The sequence below is a fragment of the Chiloscyllium plagiosum genome, chromosome 14 (genome assembly GCF_004010195.1).
Source record: "Chiloscyllium plagiosum isolate BGI_BamShark_2017 chromosome 14, ASM401019v2, whole genome shotgun sequence".
Taxonomy (NCBI): Eukaryota; Metazoa; Chordata; class Chondrichthyes; order Orectolobiformes; family Hemiscylliidae; genus Chiloscyllium; species Chiloscyllium plagiosum.
In genome coordinates, this window is record NC_057723.1 from 7,507,200 (window position 1) to 7,522,621 (window position 15,422).

Below are 15,422 nucleotides of genomic sequence, written 5' to 3' on the forward strand. Positions count from 1 at the left end.
TCCATCTGCCACTTCTCAGCCCATTGGCCCATCTGATCAATATCCTGTTGTAATCTGAGGTAACCCTCTTCGCTATCCACTATACCTCCAATTTTGGTGTCATCTGCAAATTTACTAACTGTACCTCTTATGCTCGCATCCAAATCATTTATGTAAATGACAAAAAGTAGAGGACCCAGCACCGATCCTTGTGGCACCCCACTGGTCACAGGCCTCCAGTCTGAAAAACAACCCTCTACCACCACCCTCTGTCTTCTACCTTTGAGCCAGTTCTGTATCCAAATGGCTAGTTCTCCCTGTATTCCGTGAGATCTAACCTGGCTAATTAGTTTCCATGGGGAACCTTGTTGAACACCTTACTGAAGTCCATATTGATCACATCTACTGCTCTGCCCTCATCAATCCTCTTTGTTACTTCCCTGAAGCTGGAATTGAACCCAGGTCCCTGGTGCTGTGAGGCAGCAGTGCTAACACTGAGCCACTGTGCTGCCCCGTTTGAGGTGAAGGGAGAGAGATCTAAAAGGGATCTGAGGGGAAACTTTGTTCGCACAGAGAGTGGTGTGCGTGTGGAATGAGCTGCCAGAGGAAGTGATAGAGGTGGATGCAATTGCAATATTTAAAAGACATTTGGGCAGGAACATGAATAGGTTAATGGACCAAATGCAGCAGATCAAAGTAGTTGAGTTTTGGATACCTGGTCAGCGAATGAGTTAGACCAGATGGTCTGTTTCCATGTTTTTTTAGATTAGATTACAGTGTGGAAACAGGCCCTTCGGCCCAACAAGTCCACACTGAGCCGCCGAAGCGCAACCCACCCATACCCCTACATTTACCCCTTACTTAACACTACGGGCACAATCTGCTGGAAGAAAGGTCAATCATAGTGTCCTCCTCCAAACCAACATGCCCAATATCAAGGTACTAATCACTCAAAACTATCTCCACTGGGCAAGATGTGTGGTTCTGGAAAGTTGGTATCAGTAGAGACAATGTGAGCCTATTTTAAATTCCTGCTGGCAGTGACAATTTAAGTGGAACCTTTGCAAATGAAAGAGAATTGGGAAAAAGAGTTGAGTGGAAGGAATTGTAAAATAATTAGTAAATCTACGGCCTGCATTGAGATTTATCCAAACATACAGGTCGATCACAATGTAAATATATATTATCCTGAAAAGCAAAAAGATATTTCTGGAGTGAAGCCATTATCATCTGGAGAAATATTCAGGGTTAAGGTTAGAATTTAAGCAGAACCAGTTAAAAAAGTTTCTTCACACAAAAAGATGTTGAGACGTTGAGTACACTTTTTAAGAAGGTTAGAAATGCAAATAAAAACTGTAATGGAGCTCAGAAGGGAGGTAGGGAATTGGTGAAAATGGAAGGAGGCTAGAGTATGTTGGGAAGAAGATAAGGAGATAAAATTTAAAAATTAAAACATGCCACGGTTATCAAAATGACAGAACTAGGTCAAAAGGTTTACACCTGCTCTTTCGAGGCTGTGCCAATGGTACACATCCATATCTCAATTTAGAATTAATGCAGCACCAGCCATTGATCCAGTCGGAAATCTCGGGGAGAATTTACGTCTTCATTCTACATGGTATTAATTTTTAATTACCTAGTGTTTTAACAACATTTCTTTAGGTCTAAAGCCACTGATGGAAGAGTTGAAAAGCCATAGATCTTTCAGAGGGAATGGAGAAGAGAAAGCAAACAGAGCTTTAAATCAGGATTTGCAAACCTACATTTTTTTAAAAACATATCTTCCTCCATGTCGATTTCATCTCCTCACTTGGAGACCTGAATGGCTTGCTAGATTACAGCTCCACAGGCAGAGTTGACCTACCCATTCTCTGGGTGTGATATCACACATACTGTGGGCTGGAAATTAATGCATTCCAGTTCCTGACACTCAAACCCATGCTGCGTCCCTGTCCTGCTGCCATTTCTTTTTAAATTTAAATGGTCTCATTGACCTGGAGGTGAAGTCTGCAACAAATTCAGATGCCAAGAGCACCTCAGGAATTGAGAATCATCTGCCCAGTACCTGCAGCAAAGGCAGATGTCGGCCATTTTGGGCACCGCTACTTCCTTGGGAGTTAGAGGAGGCAGCTGCTCAAAAGGTCACGGGTAACAAGGTTTGGTGCAGTCCTTTTCCAGCACTCACGGGTGCCTCAGATTTCAACTCAGACCAAATACTGTGAAAATGACCAGGTCCCTGCAGTAAATATCTTCGAGGAGAAAGTGAGGGCTGCAGATGCTGGAGATCAGAGCTGAAAATGTGTTGCTGGAAAAGCACAGCAGGTCAGGCAGCATCCAAGGAACAGGAGAATCGACGTTTCGGGCATAAGCCTGAAGAAGGGCTTATGCCCGAAACGTCGATTCTCCTGTTCCTTGGATGCTGCCTGACCTGCTGCGCTTTTCCAGCAACACATTTTCAGCCCTGCAGTAAATATGACAGCTTTGGACAAGTGATTCAAGCAGACAGCTCATTGTCACCTTCTTGAGTATAATTAGGGATGGGCAATAAATGCACTGGCACCCACATCCATAAACGATTTTTATAAAAAGCATTGAGATGCTATGGATTTAAAATACCTTTAAAGCATTAAGAATAAATAGACCTACCAATATAAAACAGATGGGGATATAACACTTCCACAAAAGATACAATATCAGAGATGTCCGATCCCTTGTTTTCTATGGCCCATCTTGGAGAAGCTAATTCCAAAGATACAGAATGCCCAAATCCTTTGAATGAACAGTTGGAAATACACAGACACACACATCCCACACATGGAATTTAAATAGACCTTTAAACACAAATAGTAAAAAATATTCTTTATAATGTTTAACCATAGTGTGTTGACTTTTCTGATGCCCAGTCCGGCAGATACTGCGCACGTTACCTTCTGGTGTCTCAGCATCAGCTTTGACAGTCAGAGTGGGTATATGCAAGTTGCTGTTATTATTGTTTTAGCCATAATTAGGCCATTCAGCCCATCAGGGCTGCTCCTTTTGACCATGGCTGATATCCCATTCTCCTGTAGGCTCTGCAGAACCAACATTCCCTGTTGTTCTTCTCTGACCAACGAGCCACCAATCAGCAGCGTTCCTTGAGCTGACATCACTATTATAGGGAGGTTAATATAAATTTTTAAAACTGTGTATATTTCACATTTTTTTAATCGACTGTCAAGATTAGAACCTTTGTGTTACTGAACCTTGCTATTTAATTATAACCTTATCCCCTAGACCTGATTAGTTAATTAATTAACACTGACTTCAATTATATAATAAATTATCACATTGGCATAAGTTTTTGTACAAATTAATTCATTTGGTCTTACCTAAGGTTGAGTAATTTAAATTAAATTAAAACTAAATTAGAATTCACCATGCTGTGCGATTCCACTTCTCATTTTCTTTCCTTCCTTTGATTTGTATCCATAATGGGGCACCACGGTGGCTCAGTCAGCACTACTGCCTCACAGCACCAGGGACCTGGGTTCGATTCCAACCTCGTCTGTGTGGAGTTTGCACATTCTCCCTGTGTCTGCTTGGGTTTCCTCCCACAATCCAAAGGTATGCAGATTAGGTCAATTGGCCACGCTAAATTGCCCATAGGGACGTGTAAGTTAAGTGCATTAGTCAGGGGCAAATATAGGATAGGGGAATGGGTCTGGATGGGTCACTCTTCAGAGGGTCAGCATCGACTTGTTGGGCCGAAGGGCCTGCTTCCAAGCTGTAGGGATTCTAATTCTAGTTTTAAGCTCCGTACCCTGGTAGTTTTGAATTCGAGGAGAAAGTGAGGATTGCAGGTACTGGAGATCAGAGTTGACAGTGTGGTGCTGGAAAAGCACAGCAGGGCAGGCCAGTTGACGTTTCGGGCAAAAGCCCTTCATTCCGATACATGCCCGATACATCAATTCTCTGCTCCTTGGATGCTGCCTGACTTGCTGTGCTTTTCCAGCACCACACTCTCGAGTTTTGAACTCTAGGTTTGAACTGGTGAAAAGACTTTTGCTATTCCCTTTATTTATGCCTCTCATGATTTTGTAAACCTCTATAAGGTCACCCCTCAACCTCCCTCAAGTCCCAGCCTATCCTGTCTCTCCTTACAACTCAAACCCTCTAGTCCCAGCAACATCCTTGTAACTGTTTTCTGCACCCTTTCTAGTTTAACAACATCCTTTCTGTATTCCAGAAATGGCTCTATAACTGAGGTTTCTGATGCAGCTTGTCCACATGGCAAGAATGCCTGACAATAGACTGCCAACTCTGCTCCGAACTTGGCCGGAGTGGGAGATTCCCAGGAGGAAACACTTTCAGGACGTTCTCAAAACGTCATTGAGGAAGTCAAACATCCTCGTCGACTCATGACTTGTGACTGACTGAAACGGGCAAGGATCATTCAGGAATGAAGGCAATGAGTACATCAGGAGACTTTATTGGGATGGTGCAGAGGGGAATTCAGGCGTTGGAGAGAACGCATTGACACTCCAATCAACCCATCTTCCTAACCCTTCAAAACACCGTCTGCCCCAGATACGGTAGAGTCTGCATATTGAACTCATCAGCCGCCTCAAAATCCATTGAGTCACTCTCAATCCCAAGGGAGTGCCAAAGAGAAAGAAGGGACACATCTAACTCAATTCTTCCATAGTGATATTGGCAGATCCTCCTTACCTTCCCTTTCTAGTGAACACCTGAGTTCAAAACCATTTGGCCCACTGAGCCTGCTCGTCCATTCAGTGACCTTCTCTTCCCATTGACTGAGGTCGATTCTGCAATTGGAAACCTGAATGAGACAGATTCGCGGTGTTTCAGGGAATTGTAGATATTTGGCCCCAGGGTAGTCCACCATTGGAATGTGGAAAAACCTTTCACTGGGAGAAGGAATTTTATTTGACCGTTTTCTGTTTATACCACAGTTTCTGCAAGACTGGCTGAGTATTTTCACATTTTTCTGTTTGCATTCGGAATTTTTTCCACCATACTCCAAACAATTGGGCCAACCAGTGCTACAGATGTTCCACACTATACAGACATTTGGAAACTGGGAATTCCTGAAGTTTGTGTTTTTTTAATTCACCCGTAGGACATGGGTATCACTGGTTGGCCAGCATTTATTGCCCATTCCTAACTCCCCTTGAACTGAGTGCTTATTTCAGAAAGCGGTCAACCCCGTTGCTGTGGGTCTGGAGTCACATGTAAGTCAGACCAGGAGAGAATAGCAGATTTCTTTTCTAAAGGACATTCGTGAGCCAGATGGGTTTTTCCAAAAATGGTTTCATAGTCATTAGTACATTCTTAATTACAGGTTTTATTGATTCAATTCAAATTGCACCATCTGTCATGATGGGATTCAAACCCAGGTCCCTGGGACATCAGCTAGGTCTCTGGATTAATATTCTTGTGAGAATACCACTAGGCCATCATCTCCCCCCATAACCTCCATCACATCTTGCAAATGTTTGAGCTCCCAATCATATAACATTGCTGCTTATGTTGTACAATGGTGCAATGTCATTAATTTTGGTTATGCAACTCCTACCAAAGAGACTCTACACTCACAATCCACACTGACTCTTTCTAATGAGGGACCGATGAGGTCGTTCCAAACCTGAAGGTGACATCTTTCAGGCGAGATGTTTACCCAAGCTCCCGCTGTCTCTTTGAGGTGAACATGCAAGGTTTCGAAGCTGAGGAGTGTTCTTTGGTATGCTGGTCCGAGAGTTATCTCTCAGTCCGTAGCCCAGAAACGGATCATCTTCTCAAACTAATTGTCTGTGGAATCTTGCTGAGTTCAGATTACCTCTCCTACACATGACATCCCGACAGTGTCAATGCTTCGGAAGTATTTCATTTCCTGTAAAGTACTTTGTGACATTCGGAGGTCATGAAAAGGGTTTTGGAAATGTTAATTGTTTTTTTCCAAAAACATTGAAATGCACAATACCCATACTTTACAGCTTTATGACTCTATATGCCAAACACATGACTGACTGAGTGACAATTTATTCAGGTTCCCTCCTGGGTCCTCCTCACAGAGACCTGGATACCTAGTGTTGGTCAGTGAACAAATCTGTGTGTTTAGAATGCCAATAACAAATTGCATAGAGTTGGCTACTTGTTGGACATTAATCCCATTGAAATTGAAGCTATTCCATTTTAAGATTCCAGCTGTTTACTGCACAAAGCAACATGATATACTTCCATTTCTAAGAAAACTGTGATGATTGGCTTGCAGAGTAGACTGTAATGTAAAATAGATTGTAATGTGGCGTGAAATGAACTGTAATGAGTGAGAGTGTAATTGTGAAATAGACTGTAGTGGGAGATAGACTGTGATGTAGTAATGGGAGAGGTGGGTTGAAGGCTATCACTGGCCAGTGCCCTTTTATTGGTTTATTCTCTCACAGGCTATGGATGTTGCTGGCAAGGTCAACATTTAATATACATTCCAGATTACATTGAGAAGATGGAAGTGAGCCATTTTCTTGCACTGCAGCAGCCCTGAGTGGTGTAGGAATACCCGCTGTACTGGGAGGAAGTTTCAGGCTTTGACTTAATGACAGGAATGGCAATATTGTACCAAGTCAGAATGGTGAGTGACCCAAGGAGAAACTTGCAGGTGGTGGCCATGTTGTGGAGGAGCCGGTGTTAATGAACCACCTGATGAAGGAGCAGTGCTCCAAAAGCTAGTGCTTCCAAATAAACCTGTTGGACTATAACCTGGTGTTGTGTGATTTTGAACTTTGTACACTCCAGTCCAACACCGGCATCTCCAAATAGTGGTGTTTTTATGCACCTGAGATTGTTTAGACAGTAGAGTTGTTGGAGCTGCACTCATCCAGGCAACTGGGGAATATTTCATCACGTGTGGGCGGCACGGTGGCACAGTGGTTAGCACTGCTGCCTTACAGCGCCAGAGACCTGGGTTCAACTCCCGCCTCAGGCGACTGATTGTCTGGAGTTTGTATGTTCTCCCCGTGTCTGCGTGGGTTTCCTCCGGGTGCTCCGGTTTCCTCCCACAGTCCAAAGATGTGCAGCTCAGGTGAATTGGCCATGCTAAATTGCCCGTAGTGTTAGGCGAAGGGGTAAATGTAGAGGTATGGGTGGGTTGCGCTTCGGTGGGTTGGTGTGGACTTGTTGGGCCGAAGGGCCTGTTTCCACACTGTAAGTAATTCCTAACTTCTGCCCTGTAAATGGGAGTCAGGAAATAAGTGCAGAATTCCAAGTCTCTGATCTGTTTTTTTTCATGCCCAAAATATTTACATGGCTGGTCTATTTCAGTTTCTGGTCAATGATAAACTGTCAGGTTGTAGAAATTGAGGGATTCAGTGATAATAACACCATCAGGTTGTAACACATCTGAACAGGTTGGTTGTAGATATTTCTGCTGCTGGCTATTTGTGAGCACTGTATAACCTGACCACTGAGAGCTTGTACCAGAATATCAGTAGATGGTGTAAATGTAAATATTTGCCTTCAGGAGCTGAGAGAACAGTGTAGATTTTAAGCGTTTTCTTTAAGTTTGTATGCATTGCAAATAGCCGAGCAATGCTGCATGCTAACTGCGTGCAGGATGCCTTCTTGCAAATCTTCACAGCAGGAATGTCAGCCTGTGTGAAGGAGATGCAGAGCTGAAAATGTGTTGCTGGAAAAGTGCAGCATCAAGGAGCAGGAGAATTGACGTTTCAGGCATAAGCCCTTTTTCAAGAATGAAGAAGGGCTTATGCCCGAAACGTCGATTCTCCTGCTCCTTGGATGCTGCCTGACCTGCTGCGCTTTTCCAGCAACACATTTTCAGCTCTGCATCTCCAGCATCTGCAATCCTCACTTTCTCCTGGAAGGAGATGCATCCTTCCCCCAGGTTAACAGAATCTGGCTCTTACCTCAATGTGCACAATAATAATTATTAAATCCAGCCATTACTCCCCATCTTTGAGCTGAAGGCCAAGATTTCATATTGTACGGGATGCAATGCTGTTGTGAACTATGAGTTAACCATGTCCACCAGAGAATATTGGAAATTGCTCAGTGTGTAATTGTGCCTCTGAGCTACCATCATTCTGCAGGAATGTTTAGCTCTCTCATCTCTTTTATTTAATAAAAGAATAGGCTGGAATGTTTATCTGTCCTCTGCTGCTTAACACTTTGACATTGATTCAAGTTATGTGCTATGTTTGATCTGAGGGTTTTGACTTAATTTCATTTTATATGCCATTGTACTCTCAAATTTGTTTCAAATAGAGTGACTGACGGTTTGGTGAGAGAATTCCACCTCGCCCTATGCTCCGTACAATGAGAGTCACAGGCTGTGGTGAATGGAGCAGTGTAACTACTGGGTATGGGCTTTGGAATACAGCCATTACTTGCACAGAAGCTCCTCTCTAATTGTAAATAATAGACGCATTTTATCTTTAGGAGGATTTTAGATACAAGGAAAGATTAGAGAGATTGGGCTTAGTCTCCTTGGAGGAGAGTAGATTAAGAGATGATCATACTGAGGTGTTCAAAATTATGAACAATCTTGACAGCATAAAGAAGGATATTGTGTTTTCCCGAGTCGATATATCAGTAACTAGGGGTCACAATTTCAAGATGGTCAGCAAGACAGCTAGGAGTGAGGTGAAAATAAACTTCTTTACTCCGAGAGTTGTTGGAATTTGGGATGCGCTGCCTGAGAGTGGGAGAGGTGGATTCCATGGTGGGGGGGGGGTTCCAAAAAAGAGTTGGATATATATTTGAAAGCGATGAATTTAAAGAGTTACACAGATAGGGCTGGAGAGTGGGACTGACTGGGTAGCTCTTTCAGGAGCTAGTTCAGGGACGATGGGTTGAATGGCCTCGCTCTGTACCCACTACCCAGGTCGTACCCACTACCTGTGTCCAACTATCACTGCCACACCATTCTGCTACTCTCCCTTTGCCAACCCCCCCCGTCCTCCCACCTTTATCTGTAGCTGCCCCTATCCCCACATCTAGACCTGAAGCAAGGTTGACTTGCTATGTTCTTCCAGCCTTCTATTTGTCTACTCATTCTGCACTGTAGAATTCTATTTCTATGACTCTATCTTATTGAAATGTACTTTACCATTTTAAAATTCCTCACTGTGTTACTAGAACTGAGAAGTTTGGTGTTACTTGCTTTCTAACACATTCTGTATTCTATCAGTTATTTCAGTTGGGGAGCTGGTTAGTACGGTTGGCTTAAGGATTTGTGCACGGTTCAGAATATCACCAATGACACAGGTCTGATTCCTAGCCTGGGACCCACAGTCGCCAGTCACCACCGACCAGGCTGCCAGGAAAGATGGTTCAGTGTGAAACATTAGCTGGTGATTGAGTCAAGCAGCTGTCTTCAGGACACACACAGAATGGAATGATGGCTTTGCGTTTAGAATCATACATCAAGTCTGTACTGCCAGAAATATACTCCTTCCTATTCTAGTCCCACTTTCCCACACCAGGCCCAGAGCCTTGTATGTTATGACCCTCCAAGGGCACATCCAAGTACTTGTTTAAAAATTGAGAGGTCTCCTGCCTCATCTATCCTCCTAGGAGAATGTAGGCATCACTGCCAGGCTGGCATTTATTACCCATCCCTAATTGCCCGAGGGTAGTTAAGAGTCAACCACATTGCTATGAGGTAAAAGAGTCTAGATTAGAGTGGTGCTGGAAAAGCACAGCAGGTCAGGCAGCATCTGAGGAGCAGGAAAATCGACGTTTCGGGCAAAAGCCCTTGTCTGCTATGAGTCTGGAGTCACGTGTTTTCCAGACCATAAGGTCAGCAGATTTCTTTCCCAGATGGGTTTTTCCTGATAATCAACAACAGTTTCATGGTCATCATTAGACTAAAATCCCAGGATTTTATTGAATTTAAATTCCACATCCTGCCATGGCAGGATACAAACTAACAATACACCACCAGGCCATCACTTCCCTCGGATTCCATTCAGTGCAACTGCCTCTCCCTGAGCTTCCATTTGGGGGTGCAGCAGGGGCACCCCAGGGGTGAGTGTGTTTGAGTGATTCCTAGATCACCTCAGCCTTCCTACAGTGCATTGGACCTCCCATTCTTTGGAAAGATGGATTGCCAATAGGAGGGCTGATAGCTCAACACTGCCACTGGGAACAGTGGACACTACTGGGACTGCATGCTCACTGAAAGCACTCACATTCTCACTCTACCAACCAGATGAATGTGGGTTGGCCAAGTGTGAACGGTCTTAGTTTACTCCTGAGGAAGGGGAGAAAGCTGGCTATGAATGGTAAAATGCTATGGCGATTGGAAGATGACAGATACGTCCCTCCCTGCCCATCCCTGGAAAAGCTTAACCAATCAAGCACAGTGAACATAGATCAGTTACCAGACTCAGGAAATCCCAGAACAATTGAATACGACATTATGGATCTGGATTCCTGCATTTCACACATTCGGGAAGTTGGTCTTGGCAGAGAAATTTGTGCAGTCATTTCAGGAAAACCTCAGGCCCTGTTGTGTATTTTATTGACTTCATCTTGTTTAAGATAAATTAAGACTGTTTTTGAAATTCATTACCTTCACTTTAACCTTCCCTAAATTCTCCGCATGGCATGCACATTCAGTAGCACCGTGATTTCTACTTGCCATCTTTTCTTCCAGATGGAGGGTGGTGCTGTTCTACAGCTGGATAATAGAGATTGCATTAACACTGATGTCACTCTCCATGTGGGCACAGCTTGTGTTTCTGGCTCAGTGCCATAATCCAATATGGTTGGTACCAGTGTGGTGCACACGGTGCTAGACCTGTGTGCTGGAGCACCTCGCACTGGTGCACTTTCTGGTACACATGTTGTGGTACCAATCATCATTTTGGTGTGAAATACTGCCTCCGAATCTCATTTCTACTGTTTTAAACCCATCTGGCTTACTCACATAAGGAAGGAAATTTGTCAACCTTATCTGGTCTGGCCTACATGTGACCCCAGACCTACAGCAATGCAGTTGACTCTTAACTCCCCAGTGGGCAATTAGGGACGGGCAATAAATACTGGCCTAGCCAGCAATGCCCATGTCCCATGAATGAAGAAATTATTGCACTTAGTTGGAGTATTGGTGCCACACTTTCAGGAGTTTGTAAAGGAGAGAGGTACAAAGATACACAGCAGAAATTCACCAAGGCTCCTCTGAGACCACCTTCTAAATCCACAATCATTTCCATCTAGAAGTACAATGCACAAGTATCAACACATGGTGGTTCCCCTCCAAGTCACTCACCATCCTGACTTGGAAATGTATGGAAGCACTAGCTTTCGGAGCGCCGCTCCTTCATCAGGTGGTTGTGGAGTAGAAGATCATAAGACACGGAATTTACAGCAAAAGTCTACACTGTGATGTAACTGAAATTATATATTGAAAAAGACCTGGATTGTTTGTCAAGTCTGTCATCTTTTAGAATGACCATGTCGGTTTCAGTTCTTCAGGTCTCGGGAAACCAACATGATCATTCCAAAAGATTCACAAACAATCCAGGTCTTTTTCAATATATCATTTCAGTTACATCACACAGTAAACCTTTGCTCTAAATTCTGTGTCTAATGATTTTATACTCTACAACCACCTGATGAAGGAGCAGTGCTCCGAAAGCTAGTGCTTCCAAATAAACTTGTTGGACTATAACCTGTGATATTTACTTTGTACACCCCAATCCAACACCAGCGTCTCCAACTCATGGAAATATATGGCCATTCCTTCACTGTCACTGGCTCAAAATCCTGGAATTCCCTGCCGACGGGCATTGTGGGTCTACCTGCAGCTCACGGACTGCAGCGGTTCAAGAAGGCAGCTCACCCCTACCTTCTCAAGGAGCAATGAGGGATGGGCAGTAAACGCTGGGCCCAGCCAGCGGCACCCAAATTCCAAGAGTAAGGAAAAATAACACTCACAATGCAGTCTGCAGCACCAAATTACGTTGATCATAAAGAATGATGTGGTATTTTTAATGAAGAGACAGTTTCTCGTGAACCAAACTGCAGCATATATTAAACTGAACCACTTCATTGCACATTAAACAGATTAGCCTCTGCAAACCAGAAAGATAGACTGAGTGCCATTAATCTATCATCTTAAGTATTCATTGTGTTTAAGAAGAGCAGGGCTATATCCTTGAAACTAAAATGACCAGGTTTATCACATACAGCAGATTAATTTGTGGTAAATTTATACTTTCTCTCACCTTAGGGGAATCAACTGCCAATGGAGAAATGATTGGCTGTTCTTGTAAATTGGAGCAGGGTGGTCTTTGGACCAATAGTTACCAACTGTTTCTGATTGTATAACCAGCACCTAGCTACTGGCTGGACCCCTCACCTCAATGCCCCTTAACTGGGCAATTAATGCCCTTATTCCACCACCTCTCCGATTTAACAGGGGAGAGAGAAAGGTCTTCACCCACTGTTTATCCTGTGGGTTACAAGTGCCTCTTTTCCAACTCTTCAATGTCAATTGTAAGGTCCCCAAACCCTCCTAGCCAATAGTGTATCCTCTCCTGCCTCGATCGTTACCCCTTGTTCCCGTTTCCCCCTCCGCCCTCCCTTCCTAGGGGTCTGATAGCCTGACCGCACTGAGATCCAGGATGTATCTGAAGGTCCAGCCCATCACTGACCATCGCAGTGTCTTCAGTGCACTACGGGCAATGGCTGTCAGTCCTAATGGCATTATGGGGTGGGTAGTCCACCAGGGGGCTACAGTGTGGGACTAGGAGAAAGTGTGGGACTGCAGATGCTGGAGATCAGAGTCAAAAAGTGTGGTGCTGGAAAAACACAGGCAGGTCAGGCAACATCCGAGGAGCAGGAGAGTCAACGTTTCAGGCATAATGTCTTCATTAGGATGCTCTTCATCATTCCTGATGAAGAGTTTATACTCGAAATGTCGACTGTCCTGCACATCGGATGCTGCCTGACTGGCTGTGCTTTTCCAGTGCCACACTTTTGGACTATAGTGAGGGACACCCCTTTAGCTTAATTAAAGGTGAGTGGAGACAGATGGTCTTCCTGCATTTCCCACAGGGTGTGGGTAGCCACCTAACCTCAGTGTGTCACCCAGCCCACAGGTAACTGCATGGAATGATTAACCAGAAGACCAAGCTTGAAGCAAAGCTACACCCACTCCCTGGTTTAAGAAGAGTCACGATTTATCTCGCTAAATAATGCATATTGTAACAATTTCAGCCACATTGTGAAATTATACGTATTCATCACCGTCTTTGTCATCTTACCCTTCAAACCAGGATGACATCTGTCAGTCGTTATGATTCACATGTCCTTGGGAGGCCAATGCTGATGTCATCAGGCCCTGTTCAAGAGGACAGGGGTTACTCAGAGGAAGGGATGGCATGTGGTCTGCTCCCTCTGTCCTTGCATTTTTGTTTTTTTCTCCCAAGCACAGCTGATCCCATCAGGTTCTGATAGTGTTGTGTCTTACTGGATGATTCACTGCAAGTCCCTCCCACGGCACTGTGTTCCCTTTACTCAGAGCCCTTCAGGATAACCTGAAAGGAGTTTGCTCTGACCCCTTTGGGATCAGGTGCTATCTTTAAATTGCTGATGTTTTGTTATCCATTCACCAAGTATGGGCATGGCTGGCTGGCCCAGCATTTATTACCCATCCCTAAATGCCCAAAGGGCAGTTATAAATTAACCACATTGCTATGGTCTGGAGTCACATGTAGGCCTGACCAGATAAGTACAAAAAACTGCAGATGCTGGAATCCAAATTGCACAAGCAGAAGGCTGGAAGATCACAGAAAGCCAGGCAGCATCCAGAGGTGGAGAAGTCAATGTTTCGGGTAAAACCCTTCTTCAGAGCTTCCAGTCTGCACATCCCTGGAAACTATGGGCAATTTAGCATGGCCAATCCACCTAACTTGCACATCTTTGGATTGTGGGAGGAAACCGGAGCACCCAGAGGAAACTCACGCAGACATGAGCAGAACATGCAACCCCTCCACACAGAGAGTTGCCCGAGGGTTGGATCGAATCCAAGACCCCGGCGCTGTGAGGCAGCAGTACTACCACGTTGTCCAAGTCCCACACTGGGACTTGACAATCGAGGAATGTGCATTCATAGTGCAGCCCAAATAGGTTTGAGAATCAGCTTATGAATCTTTCCAATATGTACCAATGGCACACAGCAAGAGTGGGAGAGATTCCTGGTCAGCTGACTGAAGGATAGCCTCTATCCTGGTTGGGAGAGATTGTCTTATGAACAAATGTTAAACACGTTGGGACTCTACTCACTGAAGTTTGGAAGAGTGAAAGGAGATCTCATTGAAACATATTGGATTTTTCAGTGGCTTGACAGGGTAAATACTAAGAGGATGTTTCCCCTCATGAGAGAGTCCAGCTCTAGGGAGCATAGTCTCAGAATAAAGAGGAACCAACTCAAGACTGAGATGAGGAGGAATTTCCTCTCTGAGTGTTGTGAATCTTTGGAATTTCTTGCTGCAAAGACCATGTGCATTAGATAGGTTCATGATCAGTCGGGGAATCAAGGGTTACGGGGAAGTGGAAGCGAAGAGTGTTGGATCAGCCATGATCCTATTGAATGGAGGAGCAGGGACAAGGGGCTGACCCCTCTTCCTATTTCTTCTTGTCATATTGCAATCTCCATAGCCTGAGGCTGCAAGATGTGTGTGAAAATGCATGTTGCTGCAGTAACTCTGACTTCCCTAGTGAACTGTAACACACCATCATGGACATTAATGTCACCTGCTTTATTGCATGGCAATAAATCTTGGAACGAGTGGACTGCCTTATGAGGAAAGGCTAGACCTGCCTCCTCTGGAGTTTAGAAGACTCAGAGGTGACTTAATTGAAACATAGAAGATCCTGAGGGGACTTGGCCAGGGAATTGTTAAAAGGTTGTCTCCCTTTGTGGGAAAATCTAGAATTAGGGTCACTGATTAAAAATAAGGGGTTGCCAGTTTAAGGCAGAGATAAGAAAAGGGTTAAGAGTCTTTGGAATTCACTTCCTCAAAAGGCAGTGGGTGCAGAATCTGTCAATATTGAAAGCAGATGATGAAGGGGATGAAAGATTATCGGGGTCATGCATGAATGTAGAGTTGAGTTTAAAATCAGATCAGCCACGACCTTATTGAATGGCACAGCATGCTTGAAGGGCTGAATGGCCTACTCTTACTCCTCATTTGTATGTTTGTGAGTTCAGGTAGCCCGTCTGTCACTGGATTAGTGATTCAGAGGCATGGAATAATGATCTGGAGACCTGAGTTCACGGCAGTTGTGGGAGTTAAAATTGTTTAATCAAATAAATCTGGAATAAAAGTGCTTGTACTAGTAACGATGGTGATAAAACTATCAGAGTATCATACAGATCTCACTGTCTGATGGCCTTCAAAGCCACAGCAATGTAACTG

At 44.2% G+C, this 15,422-nt stretch overlaps 1 protein-coding gene across 5 annotated transcripts in view; it reads left to right on the forward strand.

Annotated features, from left to right (window-relative positions):
• ndst1b (N-deacetylase/N-sulfotransferase (heparan glucosaminyl) 1b) overlaps nt 1-15,422 on the forward strand; it is a 258,623-nt gene that overhangs the window by 99,560 nt on the left and 143,641 nt on the right. The window contains exon 1 of one of the 5 annotated variants that reach the window (XM_043703103.1): nt 4,528-4,550. The exons of the other annotated variants lie outside the window; for them this stretch is intronic. The gene's annotated coding sequence lies outside the window, so the exon portion shown is untranslated. Of the gene's footprint in view, nt 1-4,527; nt 4,551-15,422 lie in introns of those variants that run through there. 5 annotated transcript variants of the gene reach the window in all.